Source organism: Puntigrus tetrazona, unplaced genomic scaffold (assembly GCF_018831695.1).
Source record: "Puntigrus tetrazona isolate hp1 unplaced genomic scaffold, ASM1883169v1 S000000665, whole genome shotgun sequence".
In the NCBI taxonomy this organism is placed as follows: domain Eukaryota; kingdom Metazoa; phylum Chordata; class Actinopteri; order Cypriniformes; family Cyprinidae; genus Puntigrus; species Puntigrus tetrazona.
Window position 1 is genome coordinate 491 of NW_025048286.1, and position 17368 is coordinate 17858.

General features: G+C 41.7%; 1 protein-coding gene across 5 annotated transcripts in view; it reads right to left on the reverse strand.

Moving 5' to 3' along the window:
* Positions 1 to 743: 743 nt before the first annotated feature.
* Positions 744 to 17368, reverse strand: part of LOC122334880 (disheveled-associated activator of morphogenesis 2-like) — a 75890-nt gene continuing 59265 nt past the window's right edge. Inside the window, exons 6-7 of one of the 5 annotated variants that reach the window (XR_006248828.1) lie at positions 9515 to 9589; positions 7848 to 7938 (exon numbers count right to left, since the gene is read on the reverse strand). The gene's annotated coding sequence lies outside the window, so the exon portion shown is untranslated. The other 4 variants (XR_006248826.1, XR_006248825.1, XR_006248824.1 and 1 more) reach the window with 4 other exon arrangements.

Genomic DNA, 17368 nt, shown 5'->3' on the forward strand with positions numbered 1-17368 from the left:
TTCTATATTGTTTTATACATTTTAAAGCTTTTCTTTACAAGCTGTTGAGATAAATTAAAAGAAATTCAGAAAAGTGTTTCTTTCAGGCACACACAAACATCAAGAATCAGTGTATAAATCTCAACAAATGTTACAAACATCATATTCAGATAAACAGATCAACAAAAACAAGCTACAAAAAGTCACTTAAAAACATCAAAAATAAAAGAAAATAGAATAAAATAAAAATAAAGTACAGCTCATAATTTATTCATGCTGCAAATGTATGATGGGAGTTATTTGATGAGTTTTGATTACTACAACATGCTTTTTGATGGTCGCCACAGCATATGATTTTCACATTGATTATTGATGTCTGTGTACCTAAATCTTGAATCTATTGGAATGTTGTGCTCAATTCTTTTCCTACTGTTACAAAAGTCTTATTAAAAGCAGTTTTACCTGAAGCTTGAGTCCTTCTCTGCAGTGATACTTCTGGTAGTGTACCATTGCCTGTAATACTTTCTTATGCCCGTCAGGCACTAAGCAAACAGCACTCCAGGATCTCCAACACAGCCACTTTGGTTTTGATGTTGTTCTGGCGGAGGCTTTGGGAAATAGTATTGATGCTCTGGGGTGGGCTGTGTTGGGCACGGCCCTGGGAGTTGTCTCATCAAGGCTTTGATACAGCCGATGATGGATGTATGAATGCTGCACTCTGAGGTTTCATAGTCCATACTCTTCAGGAACTTCTGAAGACACGCCAAGCCATCCAACTCAATGAAACGTGTGACAAACCCAAAGGGAGAGTCATCAAAGGTTTTGTAAGGTTGTTTTGTCCAATGCCTGTAATATCAGGAAACTATCATTGCCACACTTGTTCCCAAAAACATGAATAGTACACTCATCCAAAAAAAAAAACCACACCTTTAGGACAGGGCCTTAATTAGAAAAGCACCTTAAGATCTCATGGTCTTTACACAAGGAAAATGAAATATATTTACATGAATTAAAATTGTGCAAGTTTAATACAAATTATCTTAGGAGGTACTTGGTAAAAACAGAAGGGACTACCTTTAAAACCTTTCTTGTGAAAACATTCTTATCTGCAGAAATCTTGGCAAAGTCCTAGATGGTATACTCAGTATACTTATCTACACAAATAAAAAAGAAATAAAATGGTATACTGAACAAGTCAACCACGGAATCAAATCAATGCATAATGGTTATGCATCCTCATTCATCAAACTGAGCTAAAAAGGGTCTCATTATTCAGATTAATTAAGGTCAAGCATGTTTAATCCAATTAAGTGGCCAATCAATGACAAGGTTAACACTTTATTTCTACCAGTTCCTACATTCCTGCACTTTGTGTGGCTTTTATTAAATGTTAACCAAATGCAGAGACTGCACTTACAGCAGTGAGAGATGATGGCGAAGGGACCTGCATACATGGTCAAACCTTAGTTTCAAAGCAGACATGGCTCACCTGGCATAGCTTAGTGATCTTTGGATGAGTTGTAATCTTTTGCAATCTTTGGGAGCAATGCACACATGAGGTCAAAGCTGGCCCTTGTTTAGCTTCTCTTACCTCACCACTACTGTCTGGATTAGCCCTTATTCAATTTCCACATTAAATTTATGGTAAGTGTTCACTGGACCGCTTCATGGTTGGGCCCCCTATTTTGCTACTTCTACTTGTTTTTGTTAGTTTTTTTACAGCACATAGGGTTTATAGTAAGTAGATTACTTATCTCACTCAAACATTTTTACTAAAACATACCAAACGCCTGTTGTATTATTTGAAATACCTACTATTTAAAAAGCAGGGAATATAAATATTGTATATATTTAGTAATTATTTTGACATAAAGTGCCATTTGAAATGTATACAATATGGCTCTCCTCAGTCAGAAATTATGTTTGAATTTATTAATCTCACATTTACCAACAGTTCATGAAACAGTGATTCTCCCAGGTTTCTCATTCAGACAGTCTTGCCACGTAGAAAATAAACATTTGTTTATTGAAGTGCTGCTTCCTGATTCCTTAAAAGTTCAGCTAGTTCCAGTCCCTGATCTGATAATCATAATCCTATTATGAAACAGTCTCTGTGATCGTGATGTATTCATTAACATTTTCCCAGTGCTAAGGGATTACAGATGTTAGTGAAGCAGGACTGTTCAGCAACATGTTAAGGAGTCTAACTAAACTCTACAAACTCTAAGTAAGAAAACTATTTCAAACAACCGTAGTTAAAATTTATACATATATATATATATATATATATATATATATATATATATATATATATATATATATATATATATATATATATATTCATAGCAGGAGGTGTTTTAAGCATGAGAAATGGAGGTTTCAGATAACAACTGTAGACAAAGCAGCTCTGAGCTTACAAATGCTGCCTTTACATGCAGGATGAAATAACAATAAAAAAATTTGAAATATAGTCTTCCTTCAGAAATACAGTGATATAAAACACAATACATCTTGTTTCATAAATGTATTTACATGCTCCTGTTTATTAAATAAAGCCTTTTGGAAAATCTGTCAGTTTTGATATCATGGCAGGTTGCCAATAAATATATATATATATATATATATATATATATATATATATGGGAAACACATCCTACAGCACAATAACCTGAGACCAACTTAAACTTCTCTCATTGTTGAGAGTTTGACTCATAGATATAATTTTATAACTTTTATTTTTTTTCTTTGCCCTAGTTTTCCATAATTCCTAGTAAGTTGTAAACTTCTAGTGTAGTACCTTTCCATACAGATAGCACTACATTACCCAGGTTGAGGTCTATAAATAGACCTCTACTTCCTTCCTCTTTATTCTTTTGCAATGGTGAGATGTAGGTGTTTGAATGGGTACCAAACCATGTCCTTTGAGCCTTTTCCTAGGATGCATTAATGACATAAGATCATCCTGTTTGTCCTGTTGATAATGTGCATCCTGTCCATCATGTCAATTTCTTCTCAACATTTTGTAATGTGCTCCATGAAAATTTGATGTGATATTCATGTCAAATGATTTACTCATGACTTGTGCAAACATCCAGTGGAATAAAAGAGAGCAAAGGACTAGTGATTTCCAGTGTTTTAATCAGACACACCACCAAATCTTTATAATTTAAATAACTTTGATATTTTAACATCTTATATTCAACACTCATTTGCTGTGTTCGTAGGCCAGACCAATAAACAAACACAGACCGGAAGTTAACCTCTATAATTTGTACCATGGGAACCAAATGTACCTTTTTCTTTTAAAACTTGTTGGTACAATATTGTACCTTCTCATCAAAAGTACTAATATTTTCCTTTAAGGTACTACAACAGTGAGAAGCCCATTTGTACCTTAACTGTACAATATGTTCCTTCAAGAACTACTAAATGCCTTTTTCCTATTGAATAATATACCGATTCAACAACTGAAACCAACAAATATTTTAATATCAGTAACTGCAAATACATCAGATACAGTGGTTTAGCAAACAAATATTTATTTGTGCAAATAGATCTTTCCAGATTACAACATAAAAATAACAGTATCTTGTTTAAAAAAAAAAAAAGTAATTTAATTTTTTTCTGTAATGGTGAGTCAGAGACAATTGATCCATTTATAGAGCTCTTTAATAAGGATAGTCAGACAGGCAGGGGATTGACAACAATAACAAGGAAGTCAAAGGCAGAATCGTAATCAGATTCGAGCAAGGGTCGAGACAGGCAGATAATATCAGGGTTGAGGTACACAGGCAGAGGGTCAACAGGCAGGCAGCAAACAATCAGAACAAACGATAAACAGATCAAGGTCAACACAGAAAGAGAGTTGATAGAAAATAATGCTCATAATTATCAGCCGGGCAAGGATAAGACTTTGCAATGATAGAGAGTTTGAGGCAGCTTAAATAGCTGATCTAACGAGGTACAACTCGGCAGGTAATCAGACTAGGTAAGGGCATTATGGGAAATGCAGTTCTGAAAGCTAGTACTCTGGAGAGGGTTCTCTCAGTGGCCATCGGAAAGAGTCATTGACCCACGATCGTTTCTTCTGGCCTGTATCCCTCCCAATCTATGAGGTACTGTAGGACCTGCCTCGCATTGTGAATCAAGTATTTTGTTTACTCGGCAGGCTTACCTGGGGAGGGTTTTCGGTCTCCGCCGCCAGTCCTGGTCCCCCTCTCTCTCGGGCCACTCGAGGTTTCCGGCAATGATACATGGAAAGTGGGAGAAATACGATAATTAGAAGGCAAGGCCAGATGGTATGAAACTGGGGTGATTTGTCTGATGACTTTAAATGGACCCACATACCTAGGGTTTAGTTTCTGCATGGACGGTGGAGGTGCACATCCCTGGTGGATAGGCCAGACCCACTGCCTAGGTGTATAGGCCGAGACTCTCTGCGATGGTGGTTGGCTTGTGTAATCTGTAAAACGGGAAGACCTGATCCATTAAAACTTCTGCTGTCTCACATGCAGTAGGTAGTTTGTGGAGCGGTACGAACCTGCAGGTTTTGGAAAATCTGTCCATGATTGTGAGGATGGTTGTGAAGTTATTCCAAGGAGGGAGATCCATAACAAAATCCATGGCGATATGGGACCAGGGTCTCTGGGGAATGAGAGTAGGTAGCAGGCCTGCTGGCTGTTGATGTGATGATTTGGTGACGTTAAAAGAGGAGCATTGTTGTACGAATCTAACTGTAAATCAGGCCACCAGAATTTATTTGTGGTAAGTTGCAGGGTCGTGATGCCTGGATGTCCTGCGCTGTGAATGTAGTGACCCCAGTGTTCACATAGGTGAGCATGGGTGGACAGTCAGGTGGTGGTGGTTCATGGTTGAGTGCCTTGTTGATATCCGTAATGATTTTCTACTGTACAGGTGCAATGACTACGGAGAGAGGATAGGATCATGACTAAGAGTGCTCATCACCTGTTCGAATTGCCTGGATAATGCGTCAGCTTTGCCGCTCTTGACCTGGGGATGTACGTGACTTTGAAGTTGAACCTGGTGAAGAAGAAAGACCATCTGCCCTGTCTGGGGTTTAGCCTCTTAGCAGCTTGATATACTCTGTAAGTTGATGGTCAGTGAGTACGGTGAAAGGTAATATGCCCTCTAACCAATACCGCCACTCCTTCATGGCTAGTAATTTCCGATCTCCTACATCATAATTCTGTTCAGCGGGTTAAGCTCATGTAAGTAGAAGGCACAGGGGAACAGTTTAGCTGGATCTCCATGGCGTAGTATGGCCCAATGTCGGTGTGCGACATCCACTCTATCACAAACTCCTTTTCGGGATCAGGGTGATGAAGAATGAGCTGCAGAATTTCTCCTGACAGCCTGGAACTCGGTACTTAGGTGTCCATTTGAGCAGATGAGCGCCTACCGATTAAAGCAGTTAGAGGCATAGAAATTGGTGAACGGCTTGACCTTTGTGTTCGCTCCATGGTAACTCCTCAGAACTGATAATGTACCTAAGAAAGGAGATCTAGTTTGATTAAGTTTTACATTTCTTCAATTTGGCATAGAGCTGGTTCTGTATGAGATACTCATGGACTGTTCTGATGAGGTGTTACCCGGGATAAAAGATCTGGGGAGTATACAAGGATGTCATCAATGTGGACAATGAGGTATTAACGTTTTAGCATGTCCCAGAAGATTTGGCTGACAAAACGCTTCGAACATACAAAGGCCAATGGTCTTCGAGAGATCGCAACAGCATAAACCAGATAATTTAAAGTGTCCTTGTGGCTATGGAGAATGCCGCTTTCCACCGCCTCCTCCTAGATTCTGGATCAGACGATAGGCTCTGGGCGCAGATCCAATTTAGTGAAGCATTTGGCGAAGCTGTTCCAGGGCGCTGCCGGTATAAGGGGGCAAAGTGTAAATTCTACACTTTACGGCAATGTCATCATTCATACTGCAGAAATCAATACATGGATAAAGACTTCTGTCCTTCTTTTGACGGGCTGAAGAACCCCGTTGATGCTGGCAAGGTTGAGGGCCGCAATGAAACTTTTTTCTTAGCAGTTCTTCTTCCTCAACATAGGACTTACACCTCTCAGATTTGGGCTGTGATAAAGGGAAAATACGACAAATCAGGAGGTAGAGTACCTTGGTGAGCCCAATAGCGCAGCCACATGGGCGGTGTGGAGGTAATATAGTAGCCTCCTGCTCACTAAAAGTCGCCACTTTGGTCCTATTATTTGGGCTGGTACAGGTGCAGAATCCAACTGTTGGGGGACACATTAGATCATGGAGTCTCCAGCTAAACGCATGTAGAATGCAGCCTTCCATATGTTGGGCACTGGCTTGAAGCGTGATCTCTGGAGTGACAAAGTTGATCTTTACCGATCCCAATGATCGCCCATTTAATGCCAGCCACTGTCACCCCGGATTATATGGAAGGAGAGAAATAGCATGTGCTGTTTAGCAAAGTGTAGATCCACAAAACTCCTGGTAGCTTCAAGAATCAATTAAGTTATCAATCTTTTATACATGCATCATTACACCTTAGAAGAATGGGCAGATTAAGGAATTCGGAGGGAAATGGGAAACACTCACTGCAGCGCTTCTGGAACGTGATGGGTCGGTGGGAGGACATGAGGCTCGGTGAGATTTCAGACTGTCCGCAGTAGAGCGGAGGTGATTCTCTGAATCGATTTTCCTATTCTTCTGAGCTCAAACAAGTGTAACTGAGATGCATGCGTTCCTGTTCCAGAAAGCTATGCAGGAAGTTCACTTGGCTAGAATGGGGACACCTCGATGAGGGTTTTCTCCACCGCGGTAAACGAGCTTGGCCTGTAGATTGCAAGGAGATTCTTACGATACATGAGTTCTCAGGCTTCTGAGGTCCATCCCGGCTTGCGCTCTAAAAGAGTGCGAAACGCACGTTTAATCGGCAGCTGTAAGGATGACCTTGCCTTAGAGAAAGTAGTTGTTCTCCTGCTCTTTTCCTGGCGTGCGCGTGGTTCTCCAATACCTCCTGAACTGATGTGAAGAAATCGGAATAAGAGGGTAAAAGCTACTTGTCTGCCCTCCCACATGGCGTTAAATCCACAAGCAGTCAGTAAAAAAAAACACAGCAGAGTCATTTTGAGATATATGTGAGACTGTTGATTGATGAAGAGCAAGTATTAAAGCAGAAAACCTTCACATCATTACAGGATTTCCATCTGTACTTCTCAGGCAAAGAAAGTCGAGGTGATGCGGAGGTTAGTACTTAGATTTGTTTTGGTCATAGTGAGGGTGGTGCTGCGTGTGAGCAACAATAACAAGGATGTCAAAAGCCAAAGGCAGAATCATAAAATGAGATTCAAGCAAGGGTCCAGGCTAGCAGATAATATCAGGTTGAGGTACACAGGCAGAGGGTCAGCAGGCAGGCAGCAAAACAATCAGAATAAATGATAAAACAGACAAAGCTGGACATTGAACATGGAAGGACAGAGGCAATGAAAATAACATTAAGAATTACCAGCCGGGGCAGGGCAGGACTTTCGCATGTGATAGAGCATTTGAGTGCAACACCATTAGCTAATCTAACCAGGTACACCTGGGCAGGTAATCAGACTAGGTAAGGGCATTAAGGGAAATGCAGTTCAGAAAGCTAGTGCTACTAGAGAGGACTAAAACATCAGAAAGAGCCACAGAGGTGCTGGTATTCATGACAATTTCACAATACAATTAAGTTAAAATGTTACAGTACATAAAATACAATGACACTAAATGTTACAAATGTTAGTTACTTCCTCCCACTTTACATACAACATCCCTGCATTTATTTGTCATTTACAAAAATCCTCCACCTCAACTGCTGCAAATTTCAGATCCTCCATTTTTTCAATGCTGAAGATTCTTTTCACTGAAGACTTCTATCCAGTCAGACGTTCAACACAGTGGGATGTGGTGTGGCTCTTTCTTCCTGAACTAAATGAATAATTTGTATTAGAAAGACAAAAGTAAAGTGATTGCATTTATAATCACACTGACTAGTTACAAACATACCCTGATTATACAGTTGTGCTCACATACTCCTTTCAGAATATACAAAATGTAGATAATTTTAACAAAATAAGAGGTGGATCAGAGAAATGTCATGTTATTGTTTATTTAATACTGTCCAGAGTAAGCTATTTCACATAACACAGATTTATATATTCTCCACAAGACATCTTGGATGATCCACAACTGTTCTGTAATAGTTGTGTTCAACTGCCTACTGTTCTTCCAGCATATTCTGCATATTTGAACCTCTTTCCAACATTGACTGTATTGTTTAGAGATCAGTCTTTTTACACTGTGGGACATTTGGGGCCTCATACATAACTATTATATAAATATGCAGAAGATGCTATAAAACAAAGAACGCACAGGAGGATTTTTTCAAGAGATATTTGATAATATCTAATAGCATTCTTTCCTCCATAAACAGCAATGCAACTTACATATAGAAACAGTAGGAAAGACCTTATTAACGCAATCCATGTGACTCATTAACCTCAATTTAATGAAATATCAATGTCAGCTGTACGCTTGCACAAAAAACAAAAAAACAATTTATTTACAAAAACATTGATCTGCAATGCACTTTCCAAAGAGCACCAAAATGCATTCTTCTTTGTGTTCACTACAAGAGCTGACACGCAGCCACAATAATGCACTTTGGATGAATTATTTTGTAAATACGTGGTAAAAAGTTAAACTATAGATGGAAGTGACATGTATTAGCCTAATGTCTTTCTTAAAGTTCCGGATCTTGAATGAAAGTTATTGTGTTGCTACCAGTGGAAAGACAGAAAGATTTCTTTTGGATTTCATCAAAAGTTAAAAACTAAGATCTTAGGAGTATGAAACAACATGAGTTGAGCATATAATAACAATTTTAATTTTTTTGGGTGAACTTACAATCCTGGAAACAACTAAACAACTAAAATGCAAATAAGAAAATTGTTCTGATTGTTTACTCACCCTTATGTCTTCAAATCAAAAAGACTTTAGTTTCTCTTCAGAAACACAAAGATCTTTTGAAAGAAATGACATATTTCTTTTCCTCCACTCTCACAACTGCAACTTTGATGCTTTAAAATAAAAAAAAACAAAAACAGTAGTACAACTAGGTTATATGAATAGGAGCAGTTTAGTCCCAACTTTTCTAAGGAGACTCAACCACTGTATATTATGAACAAACTGAACTTTTATTCACAATTTAAAAAACATTTTTTTTCCAAGTATTTTGTTTACTATATCTGATGTGTGTACTGATAAATGTTTAAATGAGAATTAAAGTATAAATCTGTCATCATTTAAAATGCTTGAGTCGTGAGAAAACTTGGTATAAACTTTTTATATGGATTTTTCATATGGACGTTTTGCAATCTTTTTATTTAGGAATTTCAATTAATAGGTGTGTGTGAATAAGGGCGATAATGACTATTTTGATTTTGAGATGAACTAACCTTTTAACAATAAGCTTCATTGTACAGACATTGGCAAAGAGAAATACTGGTAGTCTTCTGATCCTTCAAAGTCTTCAAATGGGCATGAAATAGCATCTTCCCCAACAGTAGAAAGTCTTCACCTGCATATAAATGCAAAATACACATATGACAATACTACACTACAAGATTCTATCATATTTAATGTGAATGACTTGTTTCTTTATGGTAAAGCTCATGAAACGTAAGTTAAATCTAAGATGTGTTTGTGTTGCAGAACGCAGAAGACTATGTTAGCATTTATTCAATTTAATTTTAGTAGGAAAATGTTAATTTATTTCAATTTTACTCATTTTGTATTGATACTTGCCTCAAAGTTAAGGATGAAAACTTGTTAAAGATTTGTATAGGTATAGGTTTGTAACTTACTACTTACAAGATTTCACAAAAAAGCTGTGCCCTGAGACCAGTGTGACGGGACTAAGTGATTGACATCAGTCTTCACCTATCAGGGACTGGGTCAATCCATTTAAGGCTGGATTGGTTGTCACTCGGGGTGCGTCACGTCCGATTTTTCCCGCCCGTGTTCATTGTTTGTGTGGACTAGCTGCAGGTAAGCACGCTCTACTTTAACTGGTAGATGTTTTTTTTAGGACCCGTTGAGTACATGTGGTTTTTAAAGTGTTCCTGTGTACCATTATAGTGTCTCATTTGCATTGTTGCGCATTAGTGGAGCTGATGACTGTCCGCCTTCAGGTAATGTGCATTCTTCCGAGCTGGTGTTTTTAACCTGTTAACATGCTTATGGAGGTAATGTTATTCTTTGCACAAAATAGGCATGATTTCCTGTACCCCATTGTGTGCGCGGAAGGCATGAGTGACAAACCGTGCCCATAACTATTTATTGCGCGTAATATTCTCACGCTAAGTGCTACCAATATTTAAAATTGAATTTGGGGAATTCAATTTTAATTCCCTGTTCTCATTACGTTACACTTGTCTTTTTGTTTTGTTCCATTTCATTCTGTGAATTTAGTTTATTTTCTTTTCTTGGTCGAATTGTTTGGTTTAAATTTACTTTTTTGGATGTAACCCGATTTTGTATTTGATTTAAGTCTTTTGGTTTTCTTTGTTTGTACTCCTGTAGTGCGGCGTGGCTTTAATGTATTGTTTGTCATACTTTGAGGTTGATGTTGTTGTAATTTTGTATTTTATTTTGTTTTTAAGCTTCATTGCAGGAGCTGGGGTCCTACGGGTGGTTGGATTTCTCTCCTGGTGGTGGTTCTTGGTATGCTGTGTAACACTGGAGTGTTTAGTAGTGTGATCTGAGTGCACAGGTGTGTGTGTGGAAGTGTGCCATCGTAAAAACCGAACTCCTCTTTGCCACTGGAAGCCTCAGCCCTGCTGGATGTATGTGATTTTGTTCTAGGGCCTCAACCTTAGATTAATTCTGTATTCATATTCTTTTGTTTTGAAGCGGTGCTTTTTCTTTTTGCCCCCGTATTTTAAAGTTTATGTATTAATAAACTTTATACTTTTATATGCTACCCAAGTGTCTGGCCTAACTTCTTATGAGGATCCGAACCTGTGTCCAATTATAATTGTTCCCTGGAATAATCCCTAGGTGGCGTGAGTGTCAGGATTTCTTTGAGTTAAGCATTTGCTGTTAAAAACGATTCCCCCTCCGCCACACCAGCACTAAACATTTCTCCATCATCTTTGTGATCTAAAAGTTAGACACATTTGCTGAGTTTCAGACTTCTCTAATATAATGAATTATATGTATATGAGATAGGGCAGAATCAGGTAATCACATTCTTTTAAAAACAGAGACTAAAAGATCACACAGAACATGCATTTCAATTTGCCTTGTTCTCAAGTAAAATTCAGTAAGCCTGTCTAAGCGTGCACACACTCAGCACTGTTTCATTGATGACTAATCTGAACACCTCTGATTATTCCACTCATAAAATCAACAGAATCATGTGTGAATAGTTATAATGAGCAACACGGTAAAATGCAGAAAAAAGAGTCACTTCCATATTTGTCCACGTGTCTTAGCATTCATAGGAGGAAACCAAGGATAGCATTGAAATTAGAGGGAAAAGCAATAGTTAAAAGTAAAAGTATTGAAAAATGGCAGAAATAGTGGGAGGAAGACAAAGGAAGGGGATATTATAAAATTCAAAATTCTGTTAATATCAAAAATTATAGAGGAAGGAATAGGCAAGAAGAAATAGTAATAACTAAGAAAGGCTGAGAGTAGATCACACAAGACTGAATAGCTCCATGTTTTTAATGGGGAAAAAGAATAATGAGAATTGTGAGAACTGCAGGGTTAAAGAAAATACACAACATATCATATTTTGCTGTATTTTAACAGCAGAAAGACAGGTGCTTCAAAACCTGATGGTGATACTAGGAACAGAAGAAGAGATGAGAGGGGATAAGAAATACAAGTAAAGCATTATTTAAATTTCTAAATGACAAATGATTAATAAGTTAGAATATGAGCACTCAAATTATGTTACACAATTACATTAAGTGGTAGTATGCACCTAAAGGTTGTTTGCAATCTGCCATTAACCAAGAGAAGAAGAAGAAGAGCTGAAATTGTGTCATTGATAGGCGACAATGACCAAGGATGGTTAATTATTTAAATCTTGAATTTCTTTGAATTTGCAAATCGTAGAGAACTTTTGAGATAACGTAAGTACACAACTGCATGAAATATATAAGAATGTGCAAGTGGTTTTGGATAATTTATTACAAAAATCTTACCTTTGAATTTCTCCTCTCTTTGTTTGATAATTTGAGTTGAGCTTCTCTTAAGCATATGAAGTTCCTCTGTTAATAAAGAAGCGGAAGGTCTGTTTGTGCTGGCGCTTGTAGATAGGTGCTCTACATCCCGTTCTTCGCTGTTTGAAAATTCTGTTAATGGCTGATGCGTCTTCGGTCCATCAAGTCTTCTGTTATGTAGCCTAATAGTTAATCGTTAATATTTAATAGTTGCAGTGGGCACTGTTGAGCAAATGCCATATTATATATGTAGTCGTGATCATTCAATACTAAATCCATTCACTGCGTAAACATTTTTTAACGTTATATAAATTTATCCAAATAGCTAAAACCCATTACAAAGCCATTAATTTTACATTGAGTTGCTGGAAACATTTATGACTTGTGAAGTTAATATAAACGTAAACTGTCAAAACTCACTTTTTAAAGCTTGTTGTCTTCAAAATTAACACTTAAAATCCACCTCAAAGAGCTTTTCTGTTGATAAACGAGTAAAAGTAGTCTGTTTCAAGTTCTCTATTCTGTTAGAAAATTCTGGATGGTCGTGTTCCCTATCAAAAGCTACTCGATGCTGCGCTGAATGCGCTAATAAGAACGTCTTTTGTTCGACCGGTTGTTGAAGCACGTGTGTCAAACACGCCAAAGTTTGGCTTATATAACCTCGGTCAGGTGACGTCACCTGATCACGAACACCTGGAGGTTATAAATAGATGTGACGCGAAACATCCTCAGGTCTTTTTTGTCTTCAAGGACCGCATTGTGTGTGAGTGTGTGTGAGGAAGAAGGAGAAAAATAAATAAATAAATAAAATAACTAAATAAAAGAAGTATATATATAAAATATATATAAAAGAGAAGGAAAAAAGTATGACGCATCAGGAAGGGAGATGCTTGCCTCCGTGCCAGAGGCAGCTCTCCGAGGACGATCGTCATAACTTTTGTTTCGAGTGCTTGGGGAAGAGCACGCGATCCTCGGCTCGAGGGCGAAAAGTAGCACTGTGATCTGTTTTCCATCAAGGTGCTTCGCGCTTGCCTCGCTTTTTTAAAGGAGGATCGAGTGGATCACGTGCCGATCCGGCTGAGCCGCGTGAGACGGACCAGCCCCTTTCTCTCGCTCTGCTCGCCGATCGCGAAGCGCCCGCGTCCGCTTTCTCTCGCGCCCCAGCGCTTCTTCTGAACGGACCGAGGAGACTTCATCTCTGCTTCTGGGAAGCAGAGAAAGTGCCACCACAGAGCGCCCTCCCGCGACAATAAAGCGTCACGAGGAGCTACTGAGGTGGTAACTCATGCAGTCGAAAGATTACATCTAGACTGGCCCCAGGAGCGAGAAACCCCAAGCGCCAAACTAGACGACAGATTTCTGTCGGGTGGCCGGGGAGGGGCCTCAGCGACGGTCTCTCCTTTGACGATCTCCACGAGGAGTTGGTGCGCTCGTGGAGTAAGTTTATTTCGTCCCGTGTCTTCGTGCCATCGATGTCGATTTATTCGACTATCGTGGATGCGAAGGCATCGGGCTACTCGATGATGCCCCAGGTGGAAGAGACGCCATGGCTATCTCTCCCTGGAACTTCATCGTCCCTAAAAATCCGACCCTCCCCACCCGCCGTGCCGCATGACATCTTCGCTGGTGGGAAAGCTTTTCAGGCAGCGGGTCAGGCTGGTGCTTCCCTGCACACCATGGCGGTCCTGCAGGCGTATTTTACAGGCTGATCTGCTGAAGGACTTGAGCACAGGCGGGTCCATAGATGAAGAGGCGTTTTTAGAGCTGCGCGCGAGCCACAGATCTGTCTCTCCGCGCGACAAGCAGACGGCCCGTGCCATCGGCCGTTCTATGGCTGCTATGGTGTCCATGGAGAGACATCTGTGGCTCAACCTCACGGGCATCAAGGACAAAGACCGCGCCATCCTCCTTGATGCCCCTGTCTTGCCTTTCCGGCCTATTTGGCGACTCAGTTAATGCCGCCGCCACTAGGTTTCGGGAGGCGAAACGCCATGAGGAAGCGCCGTCGAGGTTTCTTCCCGCCAGGTGCTCAAGAGTCGGGACCGCCGGCCACCCGGTCCCGACCAGGTCCGGTTCCTTTGAGGCGTGAGGCACAGAGGGACAGTGTGGCGAGCCGAGCACCCCTCATAGAGACTGGGAGTGCGGCTGCCACAAGGCTTCACAGTCCGCCTCAAGGAGACCGGACCTGCGGAGCATAATCTCCGCAAAGAAGAAGTCCTGATGCTGGTGCACTCAGCACCGTGGGGCCTCCTCGGGAGGGGCGCGAAAATTCCAACAGAGAATAAATGCTCCTTCCCGGCACCCTCAGGAAGCCATTGTTCAATCTCCGCCCAGTGGTGTTTCGGGGGAGCAATGGTTTCCAACCAAACGTTGATGTTCGGTCGCCTCCCTGCCACGCTTTCAGGACGCCGAACATCTAACAACCCCAACAAAACGAAGTGTCAAAATTAGTGCCCCTTTCAGAGAAGCTGGCAGCGTGGAAGCTTCTGCCAAATATCTCCCCATGGGTCCAAAAGACCATAGAAAGAGGCTACAGGATTCAGTTCGCATATCGCCCTCCGCGTTTAACGGCGTGATTTTCACTTCCGTGAAACCGAACGAGCGCATTTGTTGATACAGGAGTTGCAAACTCTGCTGGAAAAAGGGCCATAGAACGTGTTCCTCTACCAGACAGACAGTCAGGCTATTACAGCCGGTATTTTCTCGCTCCCAAGAAAGATGGGGGGCTGCGTCCGATTTTAGATCTTCGAGGATTGAACCATCACCTCAGAACATACAAGTTCAAGATGTTAACAATAAAATGATTGTTTCTCAAATCCAACCGGCGATTGGTTTGTGACAATCGATCTAAAGGACGATATTTTCACATAGAAATATTGCCACAACACAGGAAGTTCCTGAGGTTCGCCAGGGCGTTTACCAGTATCGGGTTCTTCCTTTTCTCGCCTAGCATTGTCACCCCGCACATACACAAAATGCATGGATGCAGCTCTGGCTCCTTTACGACTCCAGGGCATCCGCATTCTAAATTACATAGACGACTGGCTGATTCTGGCTCAGTCTCAAGAGCTTGCGCTTCGACATCGGGATGTCGTCCTAGCTCATCTCGGATCGCTGGGGTTGAGACTCAACGCCAAGAAAAGCGTTCTCTCCCCTGTTCAGAGGACAACATATTTGGGAATGATGGGATTCGACCACGATGCAGGCACAGCTGTCTCCTGCACGCCTCGAATCCATTCTAAACACCCTAAAGAGCATCAAGCTAGGCCAGAAAGTCACTCTTCATCACTTTCAGAGAGTTCTAGGTCTCATGGCAGCTGCTTCAACAGTGATACCTTTGGGCCTCCTGCACATGAGACCGTTTCAGTTGTGGCTCAGAGCCAGGGGATTTCATCCAAGGGCCAATCCCCAGAGGCAAATAAGGGTTACGCGCCGAGGGCTTCGTGACTCTCTATCTATGTGGTTCAGACCCGGTTTCTGACCTTGGGTCCCACTCTAGGTCCGTGTTGTCGCTGCAAGATGCTAACGACAGACGATCACTCACGGGTTGGGGAGCGGTCTTAGATGGCCGCCCAGCCCAAGGGATCTGGAGAGGTCATCTTCTCGAATGGCACATCAATTGCCTCGAAATGAAGGCTGTATTTCTGGCCCTGAAATACTTCCTCCAGCAGTTGAGAGGCTACCATGTCCTAGTGCGGTGGACAACACGGCAGTAGTCTCTTACATAAATCGCCAGGGCGGACTGCGGTCGCGCCGCTTGAACGAGCTAGCGCAGCAGGTTCTGCTTTGGGCGCAGGACAAGTTCCTGTCCTCAGGCGATTTATATTTCCGGTCACATGAACAGGGGAGCAGACTTGCTGTCCAGACAAGCTGTGACACATGGGGAATGGAAACTCCACCCCGAAGTAGTCAGTCAAATCTGGGAAAGGTTTTACGAAGCAGAGGTGGACCTCTTTGCTTCACAGGAGACAGCACAATGTCCCCTACTTTCTCTCTGACTCATCCAGCTCCCCTGGGTCTGGGACGCGATGGCCCATGTGTGGCCCAGAATGCGCCTTTACGCATTTCCTCCGATTGCTCTGCTCCCCAGAGTCCTAGCCAAGGTCCGTCAACAGGGTCTCGCCTACTCATAGCGCGCTGTTGGCCAACCAGAATATGGTTCTCAGATCTAATATCTCTCTCAACGGCTCGCCGTGGGCGATTCCGGTGAGGAGGGACCTTCTCTCTCAGGCACAGGGGACAATATTTCATCCCCGTCCCGAGCTCTGGAATCTTCACGCCTGGCCCCTGAGAGGGACCAACTATGTGATGCTGGCCTTTCAGCCAATGTAATAGAGACTATTCTTAGCGCTAGGGCTCCTCCACTAGAAGAACATATGCCATGAAATGGCGCATCTTCGAAAGTTGGTGTAAAACACACCATGCAGACCCAGTTTACTGCCAGATTGTTTCAGTGCTAGAGTTTCTGCAAGAGAAAATGTCCTCAGGCACACATCCTAATACTCTCAGAACTTACGTGGCGCCATTTCGGCTTGCCATGCTCTGATTGAAGGGGCTTCGTAGGGAAACACCCTCTAGTTGTTCGCTTCATTCGAGGAGCTAAGAGGTTGAGGCCGCCCAGTAGGGCGACAGTTCCTTCATGGGATCTAGCTATAGTGCTTGAAGGCTTGGTGGACACCCCTTTGAACCACTAGAGTCAGCGCCTGTCAGGTTTCTGACCCTAAAGATGGTTTTTCTAACAGCTATTACTTCTCTGAAGAGAATTGGGGATTTGCAGGCTCTGTCAGTCTCGCCATCCTGCCTAGATTTTGCCCCTGGGCTGGTAAAAGCTATTTCCTCACCCTAGTTATCTTCCGAAAGTTCCATTCTCGACTATAAATCCGGTCATCCTTGAAGCCTTCTGCTCTCCGCCATTCATGACACCGGAGCAGGAGAAACTTCACTTACTGTGTCCAGTACGTGCTCTCCAGATCTACGCCCACCGCACTAGCCAGTGGCGTAAGTCAGAGCAGCCAGATGCTATGGTGGCCGCAACCGGGCGGCTGCCACTAGACAGACTATGTCACACTGGGTGAGAGATGCTATTGCCCTAGCCTATGAGGCGCGTGGTCAAACTGCGCCTC